The sequence below is a fragment of the Phalaenopsis equestris genome, unplaced genomic scaffold (assembly GCF_001263595.1).
Source record: "Phalaenopsis equestris unplaced genomic scaffold, ASM126359v1 Scaffold000036, whole genome shotgun sequence".
Taxonomy (NCBI): Eukaryota; Viridiplantae; Streptophyta; class Magnoliopsida; order Asparagales; family Orchidaceae; genus Phalaenopsis; species Phalaenopsis equestris.
In genome coordinates this window covers 5,983,723-5,992,740 of record NW_018164478.1, presented here as the reverse complement: position 1 = coordinate 5,992,740, position 9,018 = coordinate 5,983,723, and the positions used below count along the sequence as shown (strand labels likewise).

Below are 9,018 nucleotides of genomic sequence, written 5' to 3'. Positions count from 1 at the left end.
TCTCTGGGTCGATCAAGCTCTGCTTGTCGTTCGTCAATTTCGTCACTTCCGTCTGATTCGCCGCTGTCAACGTGCGTCGTCAGCATCGTCGCTCGTCTCTGCTCGTGCGGTTGTGACCGCCTCAGTCTTTGAGCTCGGCATCTCATGTCATCTGTCGCTCGTGCGGCTGCGTTGGGCTCAGTTGTCGAGCTCGGCATTTCTTCGTTGTCTGTTGCTCGTGCGGTCGCGCCTTCCAGTCGTCGCCTCTCATCCTTAGGCTCGAGCTGATTTCGCAGGGGCTTCGGGTTTCCGCTCTTGCTCCACGTTCTGGATTCGAAGTTTGGTCTCTGCTTTGCTTTCTTCAATGTTCTTAACGTCACACCTCAATCTATTGAGGATGGCTTCGGACAAATCGTATGTTGCTGCCCTTACGAGTGTACATGCCTCAGGTACTCCCAAATCATGTTTTTTCTCTCCTTCATTTGAGTGAGCGGAGGACATCAAAAAACCAGACAGGAAGAATGGGAAGTCTGTCATTTTTTTTTACAGAAGTTGAAGGTATTCAATTTGCTTCTTCCTGTCGACTGAATTTGGTGGGAAAATTTTTGTATGGTCATCCCAAAATGAAGTTGGTTCGTAAGGAATTTGAGCTTATGCAACTTGTTGGGGAGTGAAAAATTGGACTGTTAGATGGAAGACACATTCTTTTACAACTAAATAATGAAGATGATTACCACGCTTATTTGCTAGAAGGATAATCTGGATTGATAACAGAGCAATGAAGATTCTGAAATGATCTATGAATTTTGACCCACAGACGAAACCACTAATCATTCTGGTTTGGATTCGTCTCTTTGATCTGAAATTTCATTATTTTACTAAAAAAATATTGTATTTTATTGTCTCAACTTATAGTAAGCAACTCAAAACGGACATTCCTACTTTTAATCTTTCTCGCTCATCTGAAGCCAGAGTACTTATTGAAAGAGACATCACTTCATCCGCTTCTGAGGAAATTTGGTTGGGCACACGACATCATAGATATTGACAAAAGGTAGTGATTGAGTCTTTTCCTTCGTATTGTTCGAAATGTCATATGTTCGGCCACTCCAGTTCTCAATGCCACCATCTACACCCCAACTCAGACCAAAAAAGCATAGTGCTCCGCTAAAGGCAATGATTTCGTCTCCTCCTGACCAGCTCCAAGTTATTGACCCTATTGATCATCAAAACACTATTGATCGTCAAAAGGATACCACTGAAGACGTCACTATTCTCGTAGGCAATATGACAATCATTCAGTCCCCAGTTGTAGCTCCCCGGTCTTTGGAACCTCCTATAGTGGGGTAAAGGGACAATCTTCAAACCCCACCTGCCCTAAAACCTATCACCGATATTACAGGTAGCAATACTTTTACTGCTTCACTACCACCTCATCAGGTCGAGCAAGCAGTTAATGTTACTCAGGCTCATGGGGATCATGATGTGCAACAGCCTACACCAGTCTAACCAACTTTGGAATCTCATAATCAGATAAGTCAATCATCGGATGAGGAATGACAGGTCCACACATCCAGGAGGAAGAAAAAGAATGGAGACCTACTTGAGCTCAGAAATATGATGGATGATACTTTGGTTACTTCGAGCAATGTTACTCACCTTACTAATTTGTTAGTCAGCTCACTTCTGAGAAATAGAGGCATAGGAATGACTAAAGTAGGACGTCCCTAGCACTTTTGCGCCCTTTGGTGGCTTTTTGATTTTTTACCTTTATGTATCTTTGCTTTATTTAAGATTTATGTGTGTTGTATTGTGTGAGTTGGGTTTTTTTTAGTTCATCTCATACAACCTTTCTCTATCTTTTTTGTTTTAATATATTAGCCCTTGGGCTTTTTCAATATATATATATTGTAACCTCAATTCTGTTGGTTGACAGGTTTCAGTGTAAGTCCCCTCAGGTCACAGGTTTGATCCTCAGTGGCGCTGGGTTCTCGAATATTTAGTCACATAGCGCGGGCTCTCATCATGAGGCCTAGCCTAAATACCGATTTCCTTTGAAAAAAATAATAAAAAAAAAAAGAGATATATATATATATATATATACGATGGACGGTTCGGGAGCTCTGCTAGAGTTTGGGTCTCCTGGCGACCTGGAGGTGATTTCGGGATGCTGACGGGTTTTCTTCTCTCTCGTCTATCAGATGCTGGTGAGATCTTTCCGTTTGTTTTCTTGTTTTGTCTTCTCCTTCGTGCTAGTCTCCTGTTCCTCGATTCTTCGTTCTCTCACCGTCAATGGCAAAAACTTATGCCGGGGGCTCCTCCTCCGGTGTTGCTCCTACGTTTGCTTTTTTCTCTTCTTTTCATGAATCTCTGATTCTTGGTGGGGAGCATGATTTCATTAAGAAGCAGGGGAAGAAGGGGGGTAAGCTTGCGCTCTTCCTCTTCGACTCTGAAAATACCATTATGGTCTCTGCTTGTCGATTTCATCTGGCGGGTAAGTTTCTCTATGGGCTTCCTAAATATGATTTTCTTCTGAAGCATTTTGAACTTTTGAATTTAGCTGGGGGCTGGAAGATTGGTGCTCTCGACAACAGGCATATTCTGATTCAGTTGTCTAATGAGGATGACTACGCTAAACTTTTTGCTCGTAGAACTGTTTGTTTTGAGGATGTTTGGATGAAAGTCCTAAAATGGACTACTGATTTTGATCCTCGGGCTAAGCTTCCTATTATTTATGTCTGACTTCGGCTACCTGGTTTAAAAGTGCATTTGTTCAATCATGAGATATTGTTTTCAATCACTGCCATGTTTGGTAAATCGTTAATGTTAGATGCTCCAACTTTCAACTTAACAAGGCCTTCAATGACTAGAATTCTAATTGAAAAAGATGTTACTTCCCCCCCAGGAGGTTTTGATAGGTTCAACACATAAGGGATACTGGCAACAGGTTATTCTTGAGAAACACCCTCACTACTGCTCCCACTGCCGCATGTTTGGACATGATTCGACACATTGCTTTCACCTGCACCCTGAACTAAGGAAAATGTTGCAGGTCGTTTGTCCTCTGCTGAGATTAAATCTGCCCATAGAACACCTCCTGCGATTGAGCAAAATGACCCTTGCTTGGAGGAAAATAGTGTTGTTCATCAGGGTGTTGTTGCACACGAGAGCGGTCTGAAGATAATGTAGAACGGGTTTCTGATATACACAATCCACATCTCCCCACAACATCTCAAAATCCGCCAGCTTTAACTTCGGGCACAGAGTTTTAGCTGAGCAAAAAAATGAATTGCATCTAGCCAATACTTTACCTGGGAAATTACCTATTGTGGACACCCCCCAAACATCTACACACCTCCCTGTTATGCACTCTACCACTCCACCGCCTGATCCTGCTGTTGTTGCTACCTTGGACTTGGATTTCGAATGGAGTATTCAAAAATACAGCAGAAAACGAGGAAGAAGGAAAACTGAAATGTCTAATATGATAACCTCAAACAATATTGATGTCACTTACCATTATGAGGAGAGCACTTGCACCTCCCCCCACCCCCCCCTATGGTCACTAGGAGGGGTGCTTTGGGCCAACATGTTTAACATTATTGTGTGGAACATTAGGGGAGTGGCGGACCCCCACTGTTTTAATCGTTTAAAATATTTATGTAGGGTCCATAAGCCGGGCATTTTTATTCTTTTGGAGTCGTTGGTGTCTATCCATAATGATGATATTATTAAAAAATTCAAAAATTACCTGCACTATAGTAATCAGACAATAAAATCTAGATTTTTTGGAAAAAGGAAATCACTTTCAGCATCATTGATGATGATATGCAATATGCTCTCGTACATTATAAGGTGAAGGATTTCCATGGCTGGGCTACCTTTATTTATGTCAGCTCCTTATTACAGGATAAATTAATTCTTTTACAACAACTTATTCACATTTAAATTGAAGGGGTGACCTAAATATGGTAATGTCCCCTTCGGAAAAAAGAGGTGGAACTAAAGCTGATACAAATCTTATCAATCATTTTTGTGAGTATATTAATGATGTTGATCACTATGATCTTGGTTTCTCGGGTTCTCCTTATACTTGGAGGGGCCTTCTTATGCAGAAACTCGACAAATTTCTGGGATACTCCTCTTTGTTGGACTATTATAATATCATTCATGTCAAACATCTTAATCATGCTGCTTCAGATCATAATCCTATTTTGCTTAGTTTGGTTTTTCATTCTAAACATGCTCACTCTCATTTTAAATTTCTCAATGTCTGGACTTCTCATCCTACCTTTCTTGACTTGGCTAAACAGGCTTGGTGTTCTCGGTGAAGTGGCAGTCCTTGATTTATTTTGTGGCAATTGCATAAAAAAATGTCTTCTTTTTTGAAGTGAAATTTTGATATATTTGACAATGTTCACTCCAGGGTTTTGAATGCTCAACACGAGGTGGATGCTTTGGAGGCACATGTGATCTGCACTCCTCTTGTCCATAAGTTGGCTCAGGCTCACCAAAAACTCTTGGAGGAAATCACTATTGAGAAAGATTTCCTAAGGCAGAAAACATGCGACATTCATTTTAGCAATGGTGATCAAAATACTAAATATTTTCACGCCACCATCAAGCATAGAAGAAATATTAATGTCATTCTTAAGATTGTGACTGATGAGGGTGTCGTCCTCACTAATGTTGATTAAATTGGATCCAACGTTGTTGATTATTTTGCTTCTTTTTATGTTGATGTTGTCCCGGTCAATGATATTGATTTGGAAATTCTGATGCCCATAAAGATTTGGTATCGTCCCTCTATTTGTCCGACCCCCCTTCGGAGATGGAAATTATCTCTGCTCTCAAAGATATCTACTCCCAAAAGGCACCTGACCCTGATGGTTTTACTTCTGCTTTCTATATCTCTTGCTGGGACATCATAAAAAAAGAGGTAATTCTTGTTATTCAAAGTTTTTTTCAGGGAGAGGATCCTGGTAAGTACTTTACCGCTGCCTTGATTGTGCTTATCCCTAAATATAATGATAAATTGCATTGGAAGAATTTCAGACCTATCTCTCTTACTTCTGTGGTTTCAAAGATCATAATTAAATTGATTGTGGGCCATTTACAGCCCCACATTCCCTCTCTCATTTCTCCACATCAATCGGCTTTTATAAAAGGTCGTGATATTTCAGACAATATTTTGTTAGCCCAAAAAATTATTGAAGATCTCGATAGAAAATGCAGGGGTGGTAATTTAATTATCAAATTAGATATCAAGAAGGCCTTCGATACTATTAGTTGAGAATTCATTATCAATGTATTGGTGGCAAGAGGTTTCGGTTCTAGCTTTTGCATGTTAATTCAAAGATGGTTGGCCAACAACCACTACTCTGTGCTTGTTAATGGCAATTCTTATGGTTTTTTCACTGCTAAATGAGCATTAAACTGGGGGACCCTCTCTCCCCTATTATTTTCATCATTATCTTTGATTATTTATCTAAATTACTTAATCATCTTCAATTGTTATACCCTCACACACAATTTGCTCATAAGGCTAAAACTGTGGTCTCTCACCTTGCATATGCTAATGATATTATTATTTTTGCAAATGCTTCCAAACTTGCAATCAAAAAATTAATGAGGCTCTTAAATGTTTTCCAGGATTGTTTTGGACTGGTTTTTAACTGTGACAAATGTCAGATGTATTTTGGCAGGCATGTTAAATATCATATTGCCCATTGGGGGGTTTCTTTCACTGGTTATCATCATGCCTCTCCCTTTAAAGTATCTTGGGGTTAATTTGATTTGGGTAAGGAAAAGACAGAAGGAAGGAAAAAACATATTCATATGGATGATGTCATTGACAAAATCAAGCATAAAATTAATGCTATTGGGGGTAGGATTACTTTGTTTTCTAGTGTGCTTCAAAGTATTCCTCTATATGCATTACAAATGTTCAATCCAAATAAAAGTGTCATTAAAGTTATGGAGAGGCTTTTTAATAAATTCCTTTGGGTTGGGAGTGGTGCTAAGAAGATTTGGGTCTCTTGGCACAGGTTGTGTAAGCCTAAACAGGCTGGAAATTTTGGTTTTAAAGCCCTGCAACATACGGTTGAAGTTAATCTTTGAAAACTTTGATTTAAATTTAGAGAGGGCTCATCTCTATGGGCCTCTTTTATGCATCAAAAATATTGTCATTTCCCACCCTTCCCAGGTTTTATGGAAGGCAGGTGATTCTCGGATCTGGAAGGCTATTTTAAATGTCAGATCCATTGCTAGAGATTTTATGATAATTGGGGATTGTCTTCCCTTTCTCAGCACACTCATCCTTCCCATACTAATAACTTGCTTGTCTTTGACCTCTTTTCTCAAGGTAGATGGGATTTCACTAAACTTTGCTCTATTGTGGGGGAGCTGAATGCTAAGCATATAACTGTTATTCCTACTACCCTTTCCCGCAGGGATTACCCTGTGTGGAAGAAGACTTCTTCTCAGTCGGTTTGTAAGTTGATATATGGCACTTTTTTGGGGAAAATGGATTTGGCATAAACTCTTCACTCCCTCTATTTCTTTTTTTTCTCTGGCGCTATTTCTCCTCCTTACTGCCTCTTGATGACATTCTGAAACTGAAAGACCTTAGATTGGCATCAAGATGTCCTATGTACAAAGTCTCGGAGAAAGGTTCGAGACACACATTTTTTGAATGTGTTTTTTCTTTGGATGTCTGGAACATTTTGGGTTTACACTTTGGTATCCCCTGGACTCATAGGGGCATTTTAAATACTTATTTGTGGGAGTAGAAGGCTTATGATGATAATGAGGGAGATTTTTCCCTTTCTTTGCTGGTCCTTTGGTTTATTTGGGCTGCTAGAAACAGCCATAAATACAACTCCCCTCCTCCAATTGCCACTATTACTGTTTCTTATGTGTTGGCCTATTACACTAAGGCCCTCAAGGCCTTTACCAACATTGTCCCTATCGGTTTAAAAGCTAGGCCCCCTCGGTTAATCAGGTGGGCACCCCCTCCTCCTAGTTGGGTGAAGGTTACTGTTGATGGTAGTTGGAATGCGATTTCTGCTGCTATTGGGGGCATTTTTAGAAATTCTGAGGGGTTTTTTATGTGCTATTTTACATCAGATGTTGTCGCAGATAATCCCTTAGCTACAGAGTGTTAGGGGGTATATCTTGCCTTAACGGTGGCAAATGCTTTCAATTTTCATACTATTGCGGTGAAAACTGATTCAAAACTTCTTTATGAGATGTTATTGGGTGTTTCTTCACCTCTTTGGGATATTATTTGCACTCTCAAACGTATTCATGCTTTAATTACTGATAGCCACCTGAATGTTAGTTGGAGTTTCATACATAGAGAGGGTAACTCCTCTGTCGACTGGTTAGCCAGGCAAGCAGGGGATGTGTGCACTGTTGGCTTATCCCCCCCTACTTCCCTTAGACATTTAATTATTGGGGACTTTGAATTTGCCTTATGTTAGAGTTTAGCTAATACTTGGTGCATGACTCTTTGATTGGGTCCTCTGTTTCTTTTCTACTGTTTATCTTGCACCTTCCCTCTTTGTTGCTCTCTCTATTTTCTGGCAGGTTCGGACCGCACTCTTTTCTGGATATTATTATAAGGATCTTCTAGACTCTCTGCTTCGTTAGACCTGCTCTGTTTAGATTTCTTGCCAGTGGATCACCTTCCCTGTTAGCAAAGCCGTTTGCTTGGAGCAACCTTTTATTGTTTTGATGGCTTCCAAAGCCTTAGAGATCTTTTTGATGCTAGTCTTTTAGTTCTTCTTAATTTTTTACCTGTTTTTATTTCCACACTTGGACGGGTATACTTTTTTTGGATTCTGTTTTTTGGCTTGGGTATACTTGTAATTTCTGGGCTTTGTTTTGGTGTGGGTTGTACTGTGGGAGTAGGACCCCTAGGGGTGAGTTAAATGTATTTTTTTGATTTTTAGACGGGGATCCTCCTACCCTCCCTTATTTTGTACCTTTGTTTTATATTGACACGTAGGGAGCCACCGTTGCTCTTTCTTGCAAATATAATTATATATATATATATATATATGAACAAGACATTTACAAAAATCCTTTGCGATACATATTGCAATGAAGATTTTTAAAAAATAAGTGAGTACAAAAATTCATGGCCAACAAGTGCTAGATTTCTCCACAAATACTCATTAGAAGAAACAGAAATGAAATGAATATCATAAAATTTACCGTATGCATGCAATGACAAATCTATTGCGAAAAAGTCTGACATATTATATATCAAAAACTTCTAAAGAATCGAAACAAGAGTATCTAAAGAAACTTGTCATGACCAATAGATGATGGATTTCACCTCATATACTAAATGATAAATTTTGAAATAAAATTATCATTTACCTTCTTACCAGGAAAAACTAGCAGTGCATTTCTCCTCGATCTTGTTAAAATACGGACAATATGATCATCTGTTGGAAAGAAACATACAGAGGTTGCATTGAAAAATAAACATGGACTCTCTTGAAAGTATTATAATACATAGAATAATGACATAAAAGTAAGTAAAACAATTATTACGAGAAACCTAATGCATGCACTTCTATAGTTATCCCAGCTAGGCAAATGTCAGTCAGCAAGTCATTCATTAAATACAAATTTCTGCAACCAGTCACATGTTGAGAAGAGATAGGCTACTTTTCCTTGCAAATGGTTGCTTTTCAGCCCACATGGAAAAAAAAAAGAAAATAAATAGCACCCTATAGAAAAAATTATAATGATTAAAGAATGACGATTTATAAAGCCTGAATCCAAACAATTGGAAAAATATGGGAACTGCTGCTACGAATGATGAAGAAAGTCTAATCCTCAACAGTTTTCCTGAACATACTGCAATCCATCAAGTTGAAAAGAGGGCCAACATTACGATATAGGCTGATATGCATTGGCAGAAGTAATGTGTGCGGAAAAAAGAGCACAACAATATGAAATTACTAAATTCCTTTTAGCTGAATAATATAAAAGATAATACTATTTTTTATTTCAATCGGTAAA

At 39.0% G+C, this 9,018-nt stretch overlaps 1 protein-coding gene across 2 annotated transcripts in view; it reads right to left on the bottom strand.

Moving 5' to 3' along the window:
- LOC110018745 (epimerase family protein SDR39U1 homolog, chloroplastic) overlaps positions 1 to 8,438 on the bottom strand; it is a 129,485-nt gene extending 121,047 nt beyond the window's left edge. Inside the window, exon 1 of one of the 2 annotated variants that reach the window (XM_020716158.1) lies at positions 8,368 to 8,438. The gene's annotated coding sequence lies outside the window, so the exon portion shown is untranslated. The remainder of the gene's footprint in view (positions 1 to 8,367) is intronic. The other variant, XM_020716160.1, reaches the window with a different exon arrangement.
- Between the last annotated feature and the right edge of the window lie 580 nt (positions 8,439 to 9,018).